The sequence below is a fragment of the Erythranthe guttata genome, chromosome 6 (genome assembly GCF_056151865.1).
Source record: "Erythranthe guttata isolate IM_541 chromosome 6, IM_541, whole genome shotgun sequence".
NCBI classification, from domain to species: domain Eukaryota; kingdom Viridiplantae; phylum Streptophyta; class Magnoliopsida; order Lamiales; family Phrymaceae; genus Erythranthe; species Erythranthe guttata.
The window spans coordinates 9,978,344-9,995,931 of record NC_142538.1 but is presented as its reverse complement, the minus strand read 5'-3'; the positions used below and the strand labels follow the sequence as shown (position 1 = coordinate 9,995,931).

Sequence of the window (17,588 nt, the reverse complement as noted above, 5' to 3'; positions counted from 1 at the left end):
TTACGTCTTACATTTTATCAAAATCGGACTAAAAAGGTTTAATCACGTTCGAAGTTAAGGAGTATTTGAAAATTTGAAATGACATTTAACATTTCATTTTGAAAAGGTTATCAATCTAGACCATTTTGTTAAATAATATACTCTTTTTTCTAATTTAAAATACCTAATTCACCACAATTCATAATAATTGGAAAAACAAACTTTAAACTGCCACTTTTGAAGATAATTTATTTGCAAAAAGAACTTTAATCATCAACTTTGTTTTGTAAATTACACGAGCCAAAAAGAATAATTTTCAAAAGCTTTTACAAACGCCATCATAATCTACAACCATTTTCAAATGGCAACTTGTGCAGAATGTCACGGCCCACCAGTTTGGCCCAACCCTTTGCCAGTTTTCGGGAGGTTAAGAAGCCCAAATAGGGTTAGGCAGAGATTCTTGGAGAATTCTAGAAAGTTTTCTAGAACACTTGTAGATATTTTGTAAGAATATTTTGGGGTGTACTAGTGAACAACTCGTTAGATCAAATAGATCTCCACTGTCCATTAAGAAAGTGGCCTAGTACAAATAGAGGTAGGGTCCTCATTTGTAACCATCCAACAAGAATTCAACATATCCAAGGCACGACGATATGAATAAAACAATAACAATGAAGAACCTTCTCCTAGACTCGTGTCATCATATCTCTATACACGAGTTTTTCCACAGTAAATGAAATTATCTACCATGTTTTTGGAATCCTTCGAATGACGATGCCAAAAATGAACTAAAAAACGGGATTGTAAAATCAAAAGCTGAAACTAGATAACAGCATGAAGTATTTGAAAGAAAAAGAAAACGGGACTGTTTTACAATTTGTATATTGATTCTTATCCCACTGTGATAAAGAACCAGAACCCATCCCTCCTTCAGTGTTTGATTTCCGAGTAAGAGAGACAGGGCAAACGGTTCGATGTTGAAAGTGGGTGCCAATCGTAACTTCAGGTTTTGGGGGTTTTGTTATAAACCGCAAATAACAATTTTCTAAAAAACAAATCAAGTCTTTTATCAAAATTGTTATTTGCGGTTATAACAAATCGATTTGTAGGGCTTTTTAACATCAAATTGGTTCCGTAATCGACCTATCCGATGCATATTACACATAAAAGAGTCGAAATTACATAAAAAAATCGAAGTAATTACTACTTTTTCATTACAGATCAGAGAAGGGTATTTTGGTAAAATTACCTTTCGGGCCTCAAACGCATCGAAACAGTCGGGAAGAGAGAGACGTCGCTCTGCTAAAGTTCACAGCAGAGGAATTTTCGTATGCAACGATCAGATGATGACGATGAAGAGAAACAGAGCTTCGATTGAAACCTAAATCCAAACAGAACAACGCCCAAATCAAGACAAGCCGACATAATTCTCTTGCTCCAAACGTTAGAAAACCCTAACCCCCTTTCCCTTTGCTTCTGCTCTCTCAAGAGGAAAAATAACCCCCTTTCCCTTTGCTTCTGCTCTCTCAAGAGGAAAAAAAGGAGTGTCCGGAAAAAGGGGAGAAAAATCGGTATCAGATTCACGTATATATATATACTAGGGGGATGGCACCGCGCAAAGCGCGGTGCAGTTTGCCCAGTATGTACGCATAATTTTGAGGGCAATGTAAGCTGGGATGTATTTGCTGAAAAGCGGCAGCCTGCAAATTGTTTGCCCTGTATGTACCATAATTTTGAGAGCAATGTAAGCTGGCCTGCATTTGCTGAAAAGAGGTATGATCCAAATAATGAGTTATTCATTTTCAGCAAAGAAGGTTGTAAGGGTTATGTTTATCTTAATTATTTCATTGCTGGCGTAGACTTTGAAGTGAAAATTACAAACAATACGTAAAGATGAAAAATTATGTGCATTATGTTTGTGTGATAGTAAGTGAATAATATAGAATTATATATTATTCTACTTGCACTGAATGAATATTGATAGCAGAGTCACATATATGATCTCGAAGGCTTTTCGGTCGCCCCAATAGAGGTTTTTTTTTTAATATATTCAAACATGTTCTTTTGTACTGCTCTTCTTCAAATCTTACAAAATGCAAATTCTTTTTTTTAATATATTCATACATGTTCTTTTGTACTGCTCTTCTTCAAATCTTACAAAATGCAAATATATATGCGAACTCTTTTCGGCATAATATATTTTGGCGAATGGATAGCACAAAATATTTTATACATGTAACCTCGTTTGTAATATAATGTTTACAGGAATTTTTTAAAGCTTACAGTTTCTAGCAAAGACGATGTTACGGTAGCACTTGTAACACCTCCGCCAATTCTCATATTTGCTTGAACAGGGGGGGCACCAAAGCCAATGGACAAGTCATCAAGTCTGAAACAAATTCAGGCAAAGAATTTAAGTTTCTAGATAGGAAACAAATAAGTCCAAGAATTGAAATTTACAGTAGCACTTGTAATCATGGAAGTTTTTTCCGTATAAAATCAAGGAAATATTACCCGAAACAAATTAGAATGAATCTTTCATTAGAAAAAGTTTGCTCCATTGAAGCCTGAAGAAAGAAAAATTCAATGCTAATATAAAACACTACACATTCTCTTGAGGAGATCTCAAAATTCATTTTCAGCACATAGAAGAAAACAACAACAAAATAATTTTTATTTTTTCCGAAAAATAGGTCGCAGAGTTCTAAGTTCATCATCCTCGCGGAAATGAATCTCAAATCTCAAATGATAATTACTACTACCTTCAAAATTGTAAAATCTTGTTTCAATCAAAACCATGTACAAGTTGCACAAAGCTGACCTATTCCAAAGCTTCAAATAAGTTGTTATTTTCTTTAATTAACATCAAACAAAATGAGATAACAACGACTACCCCTTGGGAACTTACGTGACCATTCACGAGTGTGAAGTTACAAACGAAAGCTCGAGGCGGCCTGTGGTAATTCAAAGGGGCACAATTTTCAGCTTGCTATTATGGGGTTCTTATCGTTGAGTGAACCAGATTACGATTTTCAGCTATACCAGTTCTATGGGATAGAAATTTTACCGATATTTCCTACAGATTGTAACTAAGATACATATAATATGTACATATCTTATAGGCATCACCAAGTTAGCAGCTCTACAATTACCCAAAATCAAACAAGTGTAAATATAAACATTGAATAGAACCCGAGTTCAGAATTCTGGAAAAGAACAATTCGGCCCTTGTTTGATCAATTCACAAAGCATTTACAACTGTCATGTTATCAATTCTCTTGAATATAAAAAAATGTTGTCGAATTTCACAAATGAAATCAAAATGGCGACCTTTAATAAGGATTAATAACAATGGATATTTAAAAGTACGCAATTGAGCGAATAAATTATTCAAAAAAAAAAATGATATCTTACATGAAAATCGAGAGACATGAGAGTTGAAAGAGGTTGAGAGCCAATTGGGCAGAGGATGCGGCAAACACTGGCCAGAGTGCAAAGTGAATCCAACTCCAGACTATTAAAATTTCACAGAGAAGGCCAGAACAATGGCGTCTGGGATAAGAAACCCCTCTAACGGAGGCGCGCCACAGCTTTTTTCTGGCGGCATAAGCTTAAGGTTTTAATTTTTTTTCTTTTCGCTTTTTCTTTTTCCTTGCTTGACCTCTTTCCCTTTGCCAACAATCGTTGACCTCACCCAAATCCTTCTGACCTTTTTCATCTCTACAGTTTAATTTTGGTGAGGTATTTGTTCATTTTATTTTGGTCTTTTATTTTTTTTTCTTTTCTTGTATGGTCCTTTTACTGTAAAAAAATTCGAAGTCGGTGTTGGATATGAGTCCTTTTATTTGTTCAATTTCTCTGCTGTATTTCATTGCTTCAATTTTGTGTTTGTAATTTGGTGGTCGGTAGAAAAAGATGGAGGCTTGAGATAACCGGTGCGTATTTACGTTTACAGACTTACAAATAGGGTATTAGTTTCCGAATTTAGTGGCTATTCAGAATTTTGTTGGTTATGGCTGGGTTTGGCTTGTCGTCACCTCCCCCTGGGGTGCCATTATGGGCTGTGAGTTTCTTTCTTTCTTTCTTTTTATTCTTCATTTTTTTACCCTTTTTTTTATTCATTGGTCTGCAACTACTTTTGGTCAATGTATATGATGTATCCAGAGATATGCATATTATTATTATTAATATTATTATTCAGGGATTGCTGATTAATTGGTGATTATTGATCTGGGAATTTTTATTTTTATTTTTCTATATGTGATGAATATGATCTGCTGAATTTACCTTAAAGATCACATCTTTAGGATTGTAGAAGATTTCAGACATTTGATTTTTAGTTTTTGCCATTGTTCTCATCAAAGGTCAGATGTTTCATTCAATCTGCAATCACAACGTGTAATAGATATTTGAAGCCTTGTACAAAAAACAAAACATGATTATCGCTTTTACTGGCAGATGTGCATCCTTATCTTCGTTGGTACGAACGGCGAGACATACTTCAACACAGCGTCCCTCGTTTCCTGTGTCCAAAACTTCCCCAAAAGCCGAGGTCCCCTTGTGGGAATACTTAAGGGCTTTGCTGGTTTGGGCGGTGCCATTTTAAAGGATAATTTGTACATTATACTTCTATATTTTCCTAAAAGCTTACCTCATTTCATTTCTTCTTCTACATATTTTTTCTTTGGAAGTTTTAGAACTTCACATTGTGAGCATTACCCTACTGTTACTGAACGATTCTTTTAGCCTATAGTTAAAAATCGAGGGGTTGAGGAGTAGCTTACACGGAGGGCTTCGTCAAGTCAAGATCTTTTTATTTTATGTGTGGTAAATGTATGTCGCAACTTTCTAATACGATCATCTTTACGGTGTAGTTTTGATATATGGAAACTTATTTCATTGGTTATTCCAGTTTTACAGTTCGAATTCACTTCTTACAGGGTAAAATTAATCATCCACGATATTGAAATGCAAGAATTTAAAATGGAAGGAGGAGAACAAAAAATTGTGGAATACTATAGTGTAAGGGTACATGTTATCTCTGGAAGACTTCTATAAATGATTACATCTTTGAATTGTTAGATATTACATACTTTTGCGTTAAATTCCTTTTTCTTGTTCATTAATTGCAGCATGTTTTTAAATTTGTTAAATTTGATTTCTTCTGATTTATGAGCCTATTTTTTTTCTTTATATTCTTTTTCGTTCATTGACTTCAGCTTTGTTTGAGTACTTTATTGAATTCGAGTTCATCTGGTATTTTAGTCTCTGAACAAATGAGGCTGGTTATTCTGGAGTTTCGAAGAAAACAAGTGTTTCTGGTGTTTGTTGTGGAATTCAAATTTGAAATATAATAAAATGTGTTGGTCACTTTTTCCTGAATTTTCCATTGGCTTTGAAGGGATTTTCCAGTTAAGGCTGCTTGCTACTCTACTGGTTTCTTACCAATCTGGGGCAGGTTATCATTCGTTATCTTGGAAATTATATCGTCATTTATTCCTTCCTTTTTGTTTATAGTTCCTGGGCAGGTATTCTTTTTTACTTGGCGTTTTACTTCGTCATAGGAACACATCAAATGCCATTTTTTTGTTCGTCCGTCTTCTTATCAATTGAGGTCTGCTACACCGTGTAACCTGGACACCATCCACCGCGCCTTGCGCGGTGCACATTACTAGTATATATATATATATATATATATATATATATATATATATATATATATATATATATATATATATATATATATATATATATATATATATATCATGGGAGGTCCTAGAAACCGGTTTGGTTTTTATGTTACTCAAAGGATTGTAGGCTAGCAAAGCGGGAAACCAACTCCCGATTTGGGTGCTTTTGACAATGGGATATGACGTCCTTTTGTGACAGGCTGCAAAATCACAAATGAACGCAACCCATGAAATCGTTGATTACACCTGACCAAAAAATCATTATTAACGAAACATTCTAAACCCTGAAACTATTTTAGCATAAGGTGCATTTGTTATAAATCATATTGTCCTGAAACTACTTTTGAGAAATATGCATATATAAGGCTTCCTTTTTAGATAGTTACATTCTTTGATGAAGGAAATTTGTAATTGTTTTCAGTAACATTAGAATTCAAATATGAATTTGATCACAATATATATTTTGTTTTTTATTAGGAATCAATCTTGAGCATTGGTTGTTCTCAGCATAACTATTATTTTGTAGCTATGTATAATTTTAAATTGAAGTCTAAAATGTAAAGCAAATGTTTAAAATAAAAGCCAAATTATCTTCCGATCCTTATCGTTGTTTGCATAAAACTTCACCGACTAAGGTGCTCCATTACCAACTAGCCCTTCCTCCACAGCTAGTTAAGCAACCCCTCCTTCATCCCCGTTATTGTTATCGCTCTGAATTTGCTCACTGTTTCGGGAATTGGTGATAGAGAGAATACTTGGTTGAAAGATCTGAGTTTGTTGATTGAAGAAGATAATGAAAAAAGATGGTGAAAATATTGGGAAAATTGGTTAAATTGAGTCATGAACAACTTTTGATCAATATTAATGCATGGTCTATTTAATTATATAAATCAACAATTGGATTAGATTAATATATATATATATATATATATATATATATATATATATATATATATATATATATATATATATATATATATATATATATATATATATATATATAATGAGTACATAAACCAATTTAATTTGTGGTGGATGAAAAATACTAGTCCGAAATATGTTGAAATAAGGAAAGTGAGATTTAGAGCTATCCCACATTGGAAAAGTAGTGAAGTTGTGAGCTATTTATATAGATTAATGTTGGACTTATGTATCAAGCCATTTTGGCCTAAAACTTTATTTGGTAGAAAGACTTATATGTTGTGAGTTTGGATCATGTCCGCGCACGTTGCCATCAATCCACTAACAAAATTATAATCCGTTCAATAGTATATTTATTTTTTACTCTTTTACTCTCTTTTATACACATCGATCTGCATTATTTAATACAATTTCATTAATATGATATATATATATTTTTTTTCTTCGTTTTTGCAATCCCGTGCATTGCATAGAAAATTGCTAGTGTAGATTAATACAAAGACTCGTTGTAAATGCGATTATATAATTATTTTACTAATAAGTCTTTTAGATGAACGATTATTTTAATTTGAAAGAACAAAGGAATTGTATTCCCGTAGAAACAAAATTTTGGGTATAATTTTATGTTAAAGTTTTCAATGGAGATAAAGTTATCGGAAGTAAAATTTTGAAGGATATAAAAATAATTGTAAATTATTAATTAACACGGTTAGACTTTTAAACATGCAACAGAGGTCTATGTGGTACATTTATAGTTAGAGGTGTGTAGAGTGAAGTTTGCACTAGAAAATGGAATATGGTACAAAGTGAAAAACAAGAGTGAGGGGAAGGAAAAGTGTGGACAAAGTAAAAATAGTTGGCGAAAGAAAATAGAAAGCCTAAGAAGTACCGTGATACTACTACATTTAGTAGTAGCGTTGAGCGAACTAATTAACACTAAAATCACATCTTACTTGATTGTCAGTTTTAGGTGAAGATGGAATTGGGCGGAAATGGCTTAAAGACCTCATGATCCTCTTCCTAAGCCATATATATCGATGAAATCAAACGACGTCTTCTGTTGAAAATTTGAGCATTATATTTAAAGTGGGGGCTGAATGGATCGGATAGCAAAAGAAAGGAACCATTTGTACGTTGATCTCTTAAAAGAAGAGAAGTTTAACCTTCTTTATTTTCGATGATGGGACCCTAATCCTAAATCAATTGTGTGTATCAAGCAAGTATAGTCATTTCAATTATATTACGAAAATATTTCAAGTGGAAATTCCTCTTCATTCCAAGTTTTCTTCAAAGACCAATCTTCTTGATTAGGCTATTCAGGTGCATGACAACATTTGTCGTTGATCGCGCAAAATATGTACATGTTCAAGTTTCTTTCGAGGATTATCTTTTTTAACTGAGGGAGAATATCTTTGAAGAAGATGCCCCTTCGGAATTAGGGTTTGTGTGATACTTACCGAAAGGATGCGTGTATATTTAATGTATTATGAGTATGCTAGCTAGATGGTCATTTCGTTAACCCTTCTTATCCTATATATACACCCTCCTAGGGTTTAGAGTCAATCTTGGAGACAGTTTCTCATTCCCTCTTTACGAGACGTGTTCTACAAGTTTCGGGAGCTTTAAAATTGGGTATTTGATTCCACTACTAGAAATTCAGTCTTTAATAACACCCCCATGACGCCTTAATATGATGAGTTTTGAAACCTGGCTCAATAACCATCTATTATGACACCTTATATTAAAATAGCCAGATTAGTTTTCTAATCACAATTTTTTCGTTTTTTTTATTCTCAAAAAATAAATGTTATGACGCTTTTAAATGAATTGGTATAATATATCATTTATTTTGTGACGCTATTAATAAGGGGTCTTAATAGTTGTTTATTAACCAACACAAAATAGAGGAAATTAATTAAGAATTTTATAAACACATGAAATTAAGTCAATAAAAATAAGAGGCTATATGATAAAACTTCCTTGTTCAATTTTTACTTCTTGATAAATCCAATTATTAAATTGTTATTTGCCATAAACTCAATCAACCCAAAATATCTTATATGCCCCAATTAAGTATTCCAATAAATTAAAAAAAAAATATGTTGATATATGAAAATCCCCTTAATATCTCCCCATATCTCGCCATTTCAGTTTCTATTTTTTTTTCTGTTTTTTTTTAATGGTTTTCTTTAATTTAATATAAAACAAAAATTGGTTTTTTTTTTTAATTATTTTTTTCGGTTTTTTATTTTAAATTATTTTTTCTTAATTTTTATTTTTCATATTTTTCATTTTGATTTTTTTTAAAATGGTTTTTATTTTTATTTTCATTTTTTTAATGATTTTTTTCTTAAGTCCAATATTTTTTAAATGTTTTTTTTTTGATTTTTTTTTCCAAGTTTTTTTGGATAAAAAATGTTTTTTTAATTATTTTTTATTAATTTTTTTTTTTATTTTGATTAAATTTTTTTAATATTTAAAAAAAAATCAGCAGGTTTATCAAAGTGGAATCCACTATAAATTTATCAAAATCCGCTATAAATTTGTTGAAAACCACTATAAATTTATCGATATCCACTACGAACTAGACGAAATCCACTACAAATTTGTTGAAAACTACTATAAATTTATCAAAGATAAAGCCTGACATTATGAAAACCACTCTGTATAAACCGCTATATAAACATGAAAACCACTTTGTATTAAACAACTATAAACACATGAAAACCACTTTGTATACACAATTATATTAACATGAAAACAAATATATATAGACAACTATATAAACATGAAAACCACTATGTTTACACAACTATATAAACATCGAATTAAAAATTCGTATTAAAATCCACAAGTGGTTTTAAATCCACAACTGCTAGAGGGATCACAAAACTTGTATATGGAAATGTGGTCAGTGAGGTTTTTATGTGCCAAAATATATTATTGATCAATTCCAGAAATTTAATGTGTAAGATCCAGAAAAACAACTTATTCATACAACTATACCAGTATAAAGTACTACTGTGGATATCTATATAACAACACTACCTTGGGAATGGTAATTACAATAATGTATTATTAAAATCACTAATTATCTTGGCACGGATAATTACAGTAACGTATTATCAAAATCACTAATTCCAAATATCCAACAAACTTAGAAAATTACGTATGTCGTACTTAATAAGGTCTACTACAAAAACAACATTACTAATCAATAAAAAAAACAATTTTTTTTAATAAATCTAGAAAATTAACAAAATGAAACAATAACAAACATTTTCATATAAATCAATTATCAAAGTAATCGTCTACTGAAAATACGATACTGAATTCCAATCACAAATTATATGAAAAGCACTCTGTTGCAAGCATATGTGAACAAGCATACTCTAAAATCCACTATAGAAAAAAAAAAAGACCGTTAAAGAAAGATAATCAAGAGTTCAAGATTAAGGAAATCATAACTTATGAAGGGATACCAAAAAAAACGAATATTTTTTTAGTGGGCAAAAAAAACCAATGTAAGTTTGATGATATTATTAGAATTATGGAAGCAAACGGTAACTTTACTGTGTTCCATTCTTAATAACTTTTAATGTCGGGGATAATATAAGGAGATCGAAATTACAAACAATTATACTATAGGCCGAGAGAATCATCATTACATGCCAATCTCTCCCGCCGCACGGCCCTTCACAACCCCGAAATCAAGCAACCCGTCATCTGCGCCACCACCTACCACGATTTCTCCTCCGACCGCCGCAATTATTTCCGATGCTAGGCCTCTGCCGTCATGGGGTGCTAACAAACGGCGGCGTCTGCCTGGAACTGAACCCAACCACCGCTCGCCTCTCGCCATAGATGACACCAAGTCCACTGTGATGCGAATCAAACACCTCGTGTCCGAACCCCAGTCATCATCTTAAGCCGATTGTACTGTCGTAATGGAGGAAGAATCATCGAAAAGAAGAGAGAGACGGAAGAGAGATTTGTGCGTTGATTGGGAACGTGATATATACAGAAAATCAAAATGCCAGATTTGTGGATTCGTTGAGAGCGTGATTTATAATATAGTAATGGTATAATAATGATATTTAATTATTTTTTATTAATAAAAAATGTTTTGGATTTATCTTAAAAATACAAAATAAATTTGAATTCATTGTAAATGCACACAAGGGGTTTGTCAAATAATCCCTAAAAATAATTATTTTTAATTTCCATCATTGGGAAGAAATCACGTCTCCTATTAACTCTCCCCAAATCTTTTTTATTTCCTTTTCTCTCTATTTTCCTTCTAACTATACAAAGTTCCAAATTCTCTGAAAACTTCGATTACAACTACGGCGAGAAAGAAGCAAATTCTTTGGCATTTTTTCATAGCTAGAACACATAGAAAAAGAATTGAAGAATTGAAGAGGAATTAAGCATACGACTCAAATTCGTAGAGATATATGGACACACTTAATCAGCAATAGAACTCAAAGATAACCCATCGGTTGCACACTCCGTGGAGGTAAAATCAGTGGTTATTGCTAATTTCTTTTTAAATGTATTAGGTGTAAATTTGTATGTTAGGAAATCCTAAACCATATTTAAGGTTACTCAATTGGTCTTGCTGGGCTGGAGCTTTGGTATAAGTTGGGCTTTGATCCCTAATTTGGTCATCAATAATCAGTGTTCTAAAAATCGGCCGAGGCGGCCGATTAATCGGTCGCCGAGGCGGAGGCGGTCCAAAACCTTTACGATTTTAGTGTAAAGGTTTGAAAAATCGGTTTTTTGCCTGTGAGGCGGTTTGAGGCGGTCAAACCTTTAAGGCGGGTCAAACTTCGGTGGCAAAAATCGGTCTGTTTTTTTTTTTTTTTTTTTTTTTATAAATCAAAATAAAAGTTGGGATTTTAATAAAAAAAATGAGTTTATGCTTTATTTTATTTATGTTAATTATTATTGTTAAAGAACTAATGATGTATGCCAACTATGTATGTAAATTCAAAAAAAATTGCCTTTTGATTTATATTTTATAAGGATATTTATGTATTATGATCTTATTATTATTAAACTTTTATTATGTTATTAGAATATATACATGATCGAGATATAACTATGTTTAAATATTTTTTATCTATGTTTTGAGTATTTATAAATAATATCTACAAATATATTATATTAAATTTTAAAAACCGATTTATTTCCGATTTATCACCGATTAATCGTGAGTCGGTGCCTGACCGACTCGGACCCGATTACCGATTTTTACAACCTTGTCAATAATACTATGCATGCAGTCCTTAGTAGTTTGCCTAAGCCTAAATCAGATCCAGATATGATTATTATGTTCAAAGGATGTTAGCAACTGACTGTTGTCAAATATAAATAAATTTTCATTTTTAATTTTTTTTTAAAAGCTTAAAGGAAAAAGAAAAGAAAAAAAAAAAAAAGAGTTGAAGACTATGCCTGGGTATGAGTAAACTATGCCTATTTGATTTGATGTATTAGTGACAAAAGCAATGACATAGAGGAATGTTGATTCAATAAACTTTTAATCATTTTAATATCTAATAAATGCAATACAAAGCCTAAGTCCCAATGAGATTAAACTACACGTTTACACTAAACATAGAAGGTCCACCATCACTTTGAGTTTCCTTTATCCATACGAAATGAATTGAGCAAAGTCAAATGTGTGATTCATGAATGTCATGATTTTTGTGTAAATTATAAGTAGATTCGAGGTGTTTTCTAGAATTCTATTACAAAGATATGTTTTACCATACATGTAATAAAATTGAAGTTATAGGTCAAACTCATAGTATGGAGCTTGCTTAGTGCGGTTTATACATTTCGTAAGATTTGCAAGTTATTGCAGGGGAGGGAAATTTAACTGTACACAATTGAATTATAGATTGATATATAAAAATATATTTAATATTTAATGATTTTAATCTATAAAGGATCGATTCATATTAAAGATTTAAAAGGCGAAGTCGTTAACGATCATTGCACCAGGGAAAAATACAGTTTTCGTCCCTCACGTTTGCATGAATTTTACATTTAGTTCATGTTAAAAAAACCATATTTGGTCCCTTGTGTTTTAAAAATTCAACGATTTTAGTCATTTCCGTCAATTTTTCGTTTAAACTAATGAAATCGAGCGTGTGACCATCATTGCCTTAACTGACAAATTAACGGTAAATTGATGAAATTGACCAAAAGTGTTAAATTATTAAAATATGAGAGACTAAATATGTTTTCTGTGAACATGAGGGACCAAATATAAAATAGGTGCAAACATAAGGGATGAAAAGTATAATTTTTCCACCACGTAACACAAACTTGCTACATATGTATTATAATTCATAAACAAATATATAATCTTTCAAATTGTAGTTACGCACATGGTTACTCAAACTACTGAAATATATGAGCACTTGAATGTCATTAAAAGTTAATCTTCTTGCTTTCTTAATTAATTAGCTACAAAATAAAACTATTACCGGTATTGGTACAACTAGTGATAACAAAGCGAGGTTTGAGCTTTCTATATTTTGGTTGCTAAAGAGATTGATTGATATATCTAAATTCTAATTATATGATTATTGAAACTGACTCTTCATCATCTCTCTCTGATAATGTCATGTTTTAACATCACAACAACATCTCCAAAAACGACTCTCCCTGAAACTGATGGAGGAATATAATTCCACCAAGTTCATCTTTTTGGCTATAGGGACACATACACTATGACAGATAGTTTTGAAAATATATAGGGATAGGTTCTATGAATTTTTTTTCCCTAGTCAAAAACTCAAATTTCAATCTTAATTTGATAGATCTTCTAGACAAAATGAAATACCCGTTTTGTCATTTTACTTACAATTTAAAACCCTAACCCTCTCTCAACTCTCGTTCTTTTCTCTCTCCCTCCTCCTAGCAGTTTTCTCTTCTCTCTCCCTCCTCTCATCGTCGTTTTCTCTACTCTCTCAAAACTCTCCTTCTCTTCTCTCTCTCTCACCTCCTACCGCCTTGCGTCGCTGCTCCACCACGATCGACCTTGTGCCGGCCGTCGTTGCTCCTCCCACCGTATTGAACTTTGTATTAAACCATCCACTTCACATTTTTATGTTATTTTTTTAATTTATGAATGCCCATCCATTTTTAAATTATTGTTTTAAGCTCTGAATTCTTATCACTATTTCACCTTTTTTTTATTCTTTTTGATGTAAACCAACTGAATTCGAAATTTTAAATCGTGATCCGACGATGTGTAGTGAGATTTTTTTATGAAAACCAACTGAATTCGAAATTTTAAATCGTGATCCGACGATGTGTAGTGAGATCTAATGGTGAATTTCAAATCTGGAACCGGTGGTGTTTGATTTGTATATATTTACTGCATTTATCAAAAACAAAAAAACACCAGATCTACTATGTTTTTTTTTAGATTAATTTGATTTTTATTATAAATTATATGTAATTTATTTTTTGTATTTATTCGAAGATGATTTGAAATGCCTCAAGTGTGAGAGTTTTGTTTGTCTGTAGTAGAAATTTAATCAGTAGTGTTTACTTAGATGGGTGATTTGAGTCATGTGAATATACAGTTATATTTAATCATATACAGTCTATGTAGTCATTTATAGTCATGGTTACCCATAAATTTATTAAGAACCCAAATTTACTTCTCAAAAAAGGGATAAAAAAATCAGTAGCAAACTTCACATTTTTTAGCTAAAATAATTTAGTTTATACTAACCATTTAATTAATGAATAAATAATAATGAATCTTCAATACAATACAATCTAAGCCAAATTAGATCACCCATGCATATGTTGCAGTGATCAGTCGCACGTCAAATAAAAATGTGAATATGACCATTTCTTATTAATTCTCTACAAATTAAAATGTTATAAGTAAATGATATATATTAAGATTCAGTTTATTATGGGATGCTACAATTTTAATAAAGTATATTATTTCATAATGCATTATAATCTACTATCTAACTTAGCATCTCGTTGAGTCAATTTGGTAGAGCTGATTCATTCATATGAATGATGATGGAGTAAATTTATGGGTAACCCACTCTCACAAGTTATACATGTTTTTTTGTTATTTATTGATTCAGTAGTCTATATATCTGTGTGTGTATATATACTTTATTTTTTTCCGGATTATTTAAGATGACTTCATGGTTTATTTTTTTATTTTTTGAGAACATGCTAACAAATTTCATCACCTAGAATAACTTTCAGAGTGAAAACATCTATAATTATATTTTATTAATTATAATTACATGACTCTAATATTCAATCCATGGTCGTTAATTTATTGACAATTATAATTTTTTTACCTTGATTAAATAGACAAATTACAATAGGGTAATTTGCATCTACCTCCTCTGAACTTTGGTCTTTTTGACAAGTATAGCCCAAACGTTTAATCTTTTGGCACACAGACCTCTTCTATCCATTTTTCTGGCCCGTCACTTTTAGGAATAGAGTATGAAAATTATATATAAATAAATAAAGAAAAGAAAATGTTAACTTGCAAAATTAACATGTGGGCTACAAAAGGGTTTTGTTAATTAATTTTTCAATCTTATATCTTCTCTATCTTCTTGGACATCATTTTCCAATATTTATGACAAATATATATGAATTTTAAACAAATATTTAAAGATGGGGGCAACGATGGGACACATGGATCGAAAAACCTTCTGTTAATGTTTTTTTTTTATTTTTTTGTCTCTTTTCATAACAAATTCAAAATTGTTAGAACTATAATTTTTTCCTTGTTATTACATCCACAAATAATCGCATGCCGTATATGTAAATGTAATATTTGTCGGATAAAAAATATTGATTAATTGGAATATAAAATTTGAATTGTGTACGTCAAAAAATAATAGACATTAACCGAAAGTTAAATCGGATGAAAGGACTGCATAATCCAAAAAAAAAAATATATATATATAATAATAATAATAATAATAATAATAATAATAATAATAATAATAATGTTGAATTTTGAATGCCTATGGAAATCCACTCATCTGTTGAGACAGACTACATGTTACGATATTAGGTGACGTAACAGAATTGTTGTGTTGTCACAGTAATAAATCTACGAAAAGCAGAATAAAGAACACAACAATTTAATGTGGTTCGGATACAAATGTACCCTACATCCACGAGGACTTGCAAAACTAGTTCAGATTTAAGTGTACATTAATAGGACTTAATAAAACACTAAAGACTCCCTCTTTATGTGATACGCCGTTCTTGCACACGACTCGAACTTGTTGATAATCAAAGCAATTCCTCCTCCGCACTCTTGGACTTCCTCCAATGTTGAACTTCCGCGGATCGACCTCTCCCGAGATCTTTTAAGCACTTCTCCCGAAACGTCGATCTTCTTTATGGCCTGGTAGAAGAAACCTGTTCTGTTGCCACACCTGCCGTGCAGACAGGGCTGCAGCACGGGCTGCACCCTTCAAAGCCTTTATGCTGGGATTTTTCTTTTTAAAGCTCCATCGGACTCATATGAGGTTGAGGGCCTTATATAGGCACGAAATCTCCACCCTAAACCTAACTTGGGCCCTAAGAAATCGATTTAACTAGGTAATAGAATCCTAGTCGATTTCTACTTCTATTCTAGATAAATACAAAAGATACCTAACTAGAATACAATACATGGAAATAAATCTAAGTCCTAATAACAATATTACAAAAATAGGACTCTAATTAATTCCAAAATAAACATGGAAAACAAATCTTTGCCAATCTTTAATTTCCACGTATGGCGGATTTCTTCAATCTTCACAAATAGAAATCTCGTGCCAACAATCTCCCCCTTTGGCATAGATTGGTTAGAATCCATGTTTAACAAGAACTCCCCCTGCAGATGAGATTTACTCCCCCTGCAACAGAGATGCCACTTTTCTTCACCCGTCTTGGTCTTCTATCAGAGTGTCCCATCACGGGGCACGTTACAACGCAGCGGAATTGGGTGAATGCCGTGATAGACTTCCGTCTCAACCTTCCTTGTGAACACACGTCATCCAATAAGCAAAGCAAACAAATCAAAACCCAAAATCGGACACTAAGTATATCTAGTGACCCGCTCTGATGCCAATTGTTGAATTTTGAATGCCTATGGAAATCCACTCATCTGTTGAGACAGACTACATGTTACGACATTAGGTGACGTAACAGAATTGTTGTGTTGTCACAGTAATAAATCTACGAAAAGCAGAATAAAGAACACAACAATTTAATGTGGTTCGGATACAAATGTACCCTACATCCACGAGGACTTGCAAAACTAGTTCAGATTTAAGTGTACATTAATAGGACTTAATAAAACACTAAAGACTCCCTCTTTATGTGATACGCCGTTCTTGCACACGACTCGAACTTGTTGATAATCAAAGCAATTCCTCCTCCGCACTCTTGGACTTCCTCCAATGTTGAACTTCCTTCAAACGGCGGATCGACCTCTCCCGAGATCTTTTAAGCACTTCTCCCGAAACGCCGATCTTCTTTATGGCCTGGTAGAAGAAACCTGTTCTGTTGCCACACCTGCCGTGCAGACAGGGCTGCAGCACGGGCTGCACCCTTCAAAGCCTTTATGCTGGGATTTTTCTTTTTAAAGCTCCATCGGACTCATATGAGGTTGAGGGCCTTATATAGGCACGAAATCTCCACCCTAAACCTAACTTGGGCCCTAAGAAATCGATTTAACTAGGTAATAGAATCCTAGTCGATTTCTACTTCTATTCTAGATAAATACAAAAGATACCTAACTAGAATACAATACATGGAAATAAATCTAAGTCCTAATAACAATATTACAAAAATAGGACTCTAATTAATTCCAAAATAAACATGGAAAACAAATCTTTGCCAATCTTTAATTTCCACGTATGGCGGATTTCTTCAATCTTCACAAATAGAAATCTCGTGCCAACAATCTCCCCCTTTGGCATAGATTGG

At 32.3% G+C, this 17,588-nt stretch overlaps 2 long non-coding RNA genes across 3 annotated transcripts; one reads left to right on the top strand and one right to left on the bottom strand.

The window, feature by feature from the left end:
• Positions 1-913: 913 nt before the first annotated feature.
• Positions 914-3,640, bottom strand: LOC148770124 (uncharacterized). Of its 2 annotated transcripts, XR_016031822.1 has the most exons (3): positions 3,394-3,634; positions 2,263-2,368; positions 914-1,742 (listed from the first exon to the last, which is right to left on the bottom strand). It is a non-coding gene; the product is annotated as an uncharacterized LOC148770124 (long non-coding RNA). The 2 variants fall into 2 exon arrangements; XR_016031821.1 differs by lacking the exon at positions 914-1,742 and having other exon boundaries at positions 2,080-2,368; positions 3,394-3,640.
• Positions 3,641-3,911: 271 nt separating this feature from the next.
• Positions 3,912-5,078, top strand: LOC148770123 (uncharacterized). The gene is made up of 3 exons (XR_016031823.1): positions 3,912-4,042; positions 4,438-4,812; positions 4,920-5,078. It is a non-coding gene; the product is annotated as an uncharacterized LOC148770123 (long non-coding RNA).
• The last annotated feature ends 12,510 nt before the right edge of the window (positions 5,079-17,588 follow it).